The sequence below is a fragment of the Raphanus sativus genome, chromosome 6 (genome assembly GCF_000801105.2).
Source record: "Raphanus sativus cultivar WK10039 chromosome 6, ASM80110v3, whole genome shotgun sequence".
Taxonomy (NCBI): Eukaryota; Viridiplantae; Streptophyta; class Magnoliopsida; order Brassicales; family Brassicaceae; genus Raphanus; species Raphanus sativus.
This window is the reverse complement of record NC_079516.1, coordinates 26,553,919-26,560,054: the sequence shown is the minus strand read 5'-3', so window position 1 is coordinate 26,560,054 and position 6,136 is coordinate 26,553,919.

Sequence of the window (6,136 nt, the reverse complement as noted above, 5' to 3'; positions counted from 1 at the left end):
CGTTTCTATGACAAACGCTCGTACTAGACGAACTCCGCCAGGCAGTTCGATCTCTTGTTCAAATCTTTCCAACTGAACTACGTCCGACTTGATCCTCGAAAGGGGTACGTAGGCAGCCTTCCTTAAGGTCCAGTCTCAAATCTTAATCGCAGACTCATGTCTCTCTCGGAAGGATCTAACAATCCTTTTACTTAGAGTTCCGCACATAAAAACCCTAGGCATTATTCTCGACATGCCCGTTTCTATGACTAACGCTCGTACTAGACGAACTCCGCCAGGCACTTCGATCTCTTGTTCAAACCCTTCCAACTGAACTACGTCCGACTTGATCCTCGAAAGGGGTACGTAGGCAGCCTTCCTTAAGGTCCAGTCCCAAATCTCAATAAAACATTTCCGCATTTATTTGATCACTTGTCGTTGGTTGTCGCAGAGAATCCGGACCTTCAGGGAAAGTTAGGTTTACTTAGCTTTCCTCCGTTTTACTTAATCAAAATCGACAGTGCGAATTTCGGTTCCCACAGTTTGGCGCTAGAAGGAGGGGGACGGATTACTCTTACTCTTACGGCCGCAAAACGCTTGATCAAAGTAATGTCTGGAAATATGAAAGACAAACTCGCAGCTCACATCGACGCTGGTAAAACAACTTCAGCAGTGACTGCTCCTACGACCAACGCTTATGCAAACGGTTATATAAGATTATCATCTCACGGACAAACGTCCCGAGAACGGACCATCCCAACCAAGTTCGGGTCCTATCAACCATGCACCCCCGTCCAAGTTCCTGCAACACGGTCCTCGGGTCCATGGACACAACCCCCCTCGTTTGGGATTATCGAAGAAAGACTTCGGGAAAATTCATAAAAAGACTTGGTAGTGGAGACGGATTCCTGCCTGCCGTATAAAACGGCTATGGTTAGCTTGAACACCAGTTGCCTTAACTATACGGGGAATTGAAAATCCTTTCGAAGAAAACCAGCGTCACATCAACGGCTTTTTCTAAAGAAAAATCGTAAAAACGTCTAAGTCCCAAGACAGCCCAAAAGGGGCCCGAATCACGGCTAAACAACCCACATACGATTTTAGGTAGGATCGAGCCCAAGGCTGATGTGACGGTCTGATTACCGAGTAGAGTTTCGACCGAAAATGTTTTTTAGAATTTCCCGGAAAAATAAAGACTTGTTCTCCTGGAAATCGCGGAGAAACCCCAGATTACTCATGAAACAGAAAGCACGACTGATCGGGTTACCAATCAGCGTTTCTAATGCTAAAATTCGATAACATTTTACGGAACACCTTTCGTAAAATAAATTCTCGAAAATATTTCACGAGACAGCTTTTGCATGATTAAACTCGACAACATTTTACAAAACAGTTTCCGTAAAATTAACTCGACAACATTTTGTTAAATAACTCTCGTAAAATAAAAGGTCAACAACGTTCTAGGAAATAACTTCTTTCTGGGATCAAGATCGATTAAGATGAAATCGATACCTGAAGGTCCTCGGAAAAACATGAAAGATGTTAGAGCAACCTCGAGAGACTAATTGTTAATAGAGAAACCTTGAAAAAATATTAAGTTCGAGATTCATCATCTCGAAATCAATGGCTAGAAACATTTTCTACACGAGGAAAAACCTACGCAAAAACGCACAAGCCGAAGGAACCAAGCAGCCGATTCCGGTCGCGGCCGTGGTCGCCGGGCGGCAAGCCCAGTGCTGGCCGTGCCGCCGGCGGCTAGCGCACGTGCTGGCCGTGCGTCGCCGGGCGGCTAGCCCCGTGCTGGCCGTGGCCGCCGGCGGCTAGTGCCCGTGCTGGCCGTGGTCGCCGGGCGGCTAGCGCCCGTGCTGGCCATGGTCGCCGGGCGGCTAGCCCCGTGCTGGCCGTGGCCGCCGGCGGCTAGCGCCCGTGCTGGCGTGGTCGCCGGGCGGCTAGCCCCGTGCTGGCCGTGGCTGCCGGCGGCTAGCGTCCGTGCTGGCCGTAGTCGCCGGGCGCTAGCCCCGTGCTGGCTCGGGTCGTCGAGCGGCTAGTCTTCATGCGTAAGTTCTAGGCCTCCGCGTCGCCAGAATCCGTGTTTTTGCGACTTTCCGAGATCCCCGCAAACAAACTCCTTTTCCTGCTCCAAGATTTCGAAGAACCCATAAGACATCAACGGACATGAAGACTTCGTATAAAACGGTAATGGTTATCTTAAAACACCATTCGCCTCAGCAATGGATCGAAGATCTTCCGAAAGACTCGACATCCAAGTGTTGGCTAGCCCCCGTGCTGCCTCTAGGCCGCGACGACTGGCACACCCGTACTGCGCTGTTGTCGGGCTTCACGACATTCGTCAAGCACGGCCAATCCTCGTAAAGATTGACCCAACGACTATCCAAACCAATTTTACGAAACAGTTTTCGTAAAAATTAACTCGACAAACATTTTGTTGAATAACTCTCGTTAAATAAAAGCTCGACAATATTTTACGAAACGTCATTCGTAAAATATAACAAGATCGTAAGCTACTTGACCTGACCAGTTCGCTCATAGCTTGACGAAAACAAGAAGCACCACTCGAGTGACATCTTGCCATTCGTTTTCACTTGTCTACCCACCTTAGCCTTCTTCGAGTTTCGCCTACTTCTTCCTCCCTTTGCTTCAACGATTCTGCAACGATTCTGCACTGTTCCTTTCATGTTTCATCAAAAATCGATTTCTCGATTCAGCTATCGGACTTTTTCGAAGACCTTTGACGATGAAACGGTAGAAGACAAAGAGGAACGGACATGAGGCAATCTCGAGTAATTAATGAGACTAAGGTACGTCCGACTTAGAAATTTTATCAAAGTTTTAATTTTTTCGTAGGAAAGGAATGGGAACGTCTTGTAAACTGCCGTAAAATTTAGGGAACTTAGAACCTAGGTGGATAGTCTAGCAAGATAAGTCTTAGGCATTTTCTTCCAGTTTCGTTCTATTGTTCCTTGACTGTTTAGGCAGAACGCGCAAACCGATCTAATCTCTCGAAAAACCGAGAAACGATCGCCGCACATCCTTGCATACTATTTCCGCTTCCGTGAGACTAATGGCACGACGGTGAGCTACAAAATTAACGAAATAACCTTCGGTAAAACTTCATGAGTAACCCGAAGCAACTTTCGCCAAAAAACGAAACTAAAAAGTGGAAAATCGTGTTTCGAAAAGCCATCACCCATAACTTGGAAAACTCCTCTATGATTGGCATGTCTATCTAGACGAACTCTATTCGGCCTCGGCCAACTACGCCGACACGCGAACATGCACTCGACATCGCCATTAAGGACAATCGTCAACTAAACACGATCTTAACGGTAACACAAAGGATCATGGACTGGTCCTTTACAACGACTTCCTTGGCTAAACGGCTGAAGTCAGCCTCCATGCCGACCACAATACTTAGCGCCACCGCTCCAAACCGTGTAACGGCTAAAAAAGACAATCCACGATTTTGTCGTAAAACGTCAAACGGATATTTATGCAAAGCAGTTTGTTCGTATAACCCAAAATCGGAAATCATACGATAACGAAAACTCGATCCTAACAACCAAATGGTTAAAACGGAAGATCTTAAACTTATCATCAAATCGATTAAGTTCTATACGCCCATAAACACGCGGCACGAAAAGAACGCTCGTAGCAAAGCTCTCCAGAGCTATACGAGTCATTCTTACAAAAACAAATCTCAGAAGGCCAACACTTCACGAAATTTACGCGACCCTTCGGTCCTAAATCCTCACACACAATTCGCCAACTACTAAACGGCTGCGACAACGGATCCAGTATCCATAAAACGATTATCACATCCAGACACAATGTCTCTCATCGCTCCTACACCTAAAATCGCTCGCTAAAAAGTAGCATACGGACCAAGCGACAAAATCACAATCCGAATTGACTACTCGGATTTCTATCCCTAACACTTGACGAAAGTATAAATCAAATCATAAGCGAAAGCCCATAATCCTCTTATGGCATGAGAAAAATAAAATCGCAGCACTGCGAGACGTCGCTTCGTGCTCGGATAAACATTTTTTCGATAACAAATTCATACGCCTTCAAAACGGCATCATTTCGTTGTTGCTGATCACAACAAACGAACTCTAACGTCCTAAACAGACAAGCCACCTAAGGGTAGGCTCTTTTACATCCGACAAAGGATCTCATAGCGCGCTATACAAAAAAATCCAAATTTGGTTCAGCACTTCGTAAGGAAGTAGCTCGATTCGTGCCCAGACAAATCATATAAGCCGATACCACTTCGCGGATTTTAAAACGGTACGAATCAGGTTAAAATCACAAACAGGCAAAATGAAAGCCGATTTGTCATCGCACAGCCTCAGTCTGAGAGTAAACCTAGGTCTTTCCCTAAACCCAGCCTTGCTGGTATCTTAACATCTCATAGGCAAAGCGTCAACGACGCGAGATCCCAAAACTTGTCTCTTCACTCAAGTCTGTACGTTTTCACGAATTTTCGCGTAAATCGTAAACCGCAGGAAAATCTCGCTTTGTACAAACTACGGATACGGTGATCGTCAGGGAGGCAGGAATGAGACGGCAACTCACACCCTGCCCCTCTAACTTCGACAAACAGAAGTTCTAAACGCAAAATATTTTATAAATGCATACCGCGAGTTCAATAACAACGCCCTAAAAAGGGCAGGGACTCAAAGCCACCAACGGCCAGTCCCGAAATCATACATAATGGCCAACCAACGGCCGAAATGTAATCAAAATAAAAATCTCTAAAGGGATTGATAAACCTAGACGCTCCCCGGAGCATCACCTTCATCCTCAAAACTCACCCAAAGTAGGAACGGTCTCACCGTCGCCTCCATTGGTCGCACCACCACTGCATGTCTCATATGCGCCGGCTTCGCGATCCTTGACTGCGTGGTACTGGTCCTCCGAACCCTCCGAATGCAGGACAAGGGTGCACACGGATTTCAGACCAGCAAGAATCGAGTCGAAGTTGAGCAACGAACCCGACGTCACGTTTCAAGATCGCCAATCAAAGGTGATGTGGATTTTCCGCAATGAAATACTCTTAGCCAAAAAATTCGATTTTCAACTCATAATCTTCCGCCCGCAAGATCGCTCCCGCATCTTGCATGCTGGGGGGCTAACTGTTGGGGTCAAAAACGGTTATCTCGAAATCAACGGCTAAGTCTATTTGTCATACGAAAGTATAAGGAAGAAGCGGGAAGTGATCTAAGTTTGGATAGACTGAACGACAAGGAATCCGCCTTGAAACTTCAAAGAGCCCGTTCTCTCAAACCGTGAGGACCCAGAGAACGATCAAGATATCAAATCGAAGCCCTCGTCGAGACGCACGTGCTGGTCCTGGCCGCCGGCGGCTAGCCCCCGTGCTGGTCCTGGCCGCGCGGGCGGCTAAGCCCCCGTGCTGGTTCGGTCGCCGGGAAACTTCAAAGAACCCGTTCTCTCAAACCGTGAGGACCCAGAGAACGATCAAGATATCAAATCGAAGCCCTCGTCGAGACGCACGTGCTGGTCCTGGCCGCCGGCGGCTAGCCCCCGTGCTGGTCCTGGCCGCCGGGCGGCTAAGCCCCCGTGCTGGTTCGGCCGCCGGGAAACTTCAAAGAACCCGTTCTCTCAACCGTGAGGACCCAGAAAACGATCAACATATCAACTCGAAGCCTCGTCGAGACGCACGTGCTGGTCCGTAGCCCCCGGGCGGCTAGCCCCGTGCTGGCCGTGGCCGCCGGCGGCTAGCGCCCGTGCTGGCCGTGGCCGCCGGGCGGCTAGCCCCGCGCTGGCCGTGGCCGCCGCCGGCTAGCGCCCGTGCTGGCCGTGGCCGCCGGCGGCTAGCGCCCGTGCTGGCCGTGGCCGCCGGGCGGCTAGCCCCGTGCTGGCCGTGGCCGCCGGCGGCTAGCGCCCGTGCTGGCCTAGGTCGCCGGGCGGCTAGCCCCGTGCTGGCTCGGGTCTTCGGATAACAATCTTTCGTACATGAATCCCAGTCCCCGGCCATCGGAAGTCTGTATTTCGAGTCTTTCCCAAGTCCTCGCAGGACGAATCATTGAGATTCCGCATACGAAACTCCGGTTCTTACTCCAATCTAGGACCGTCGGGAAAACTTCGGAAACTCGTAAGATATCGACAGGAA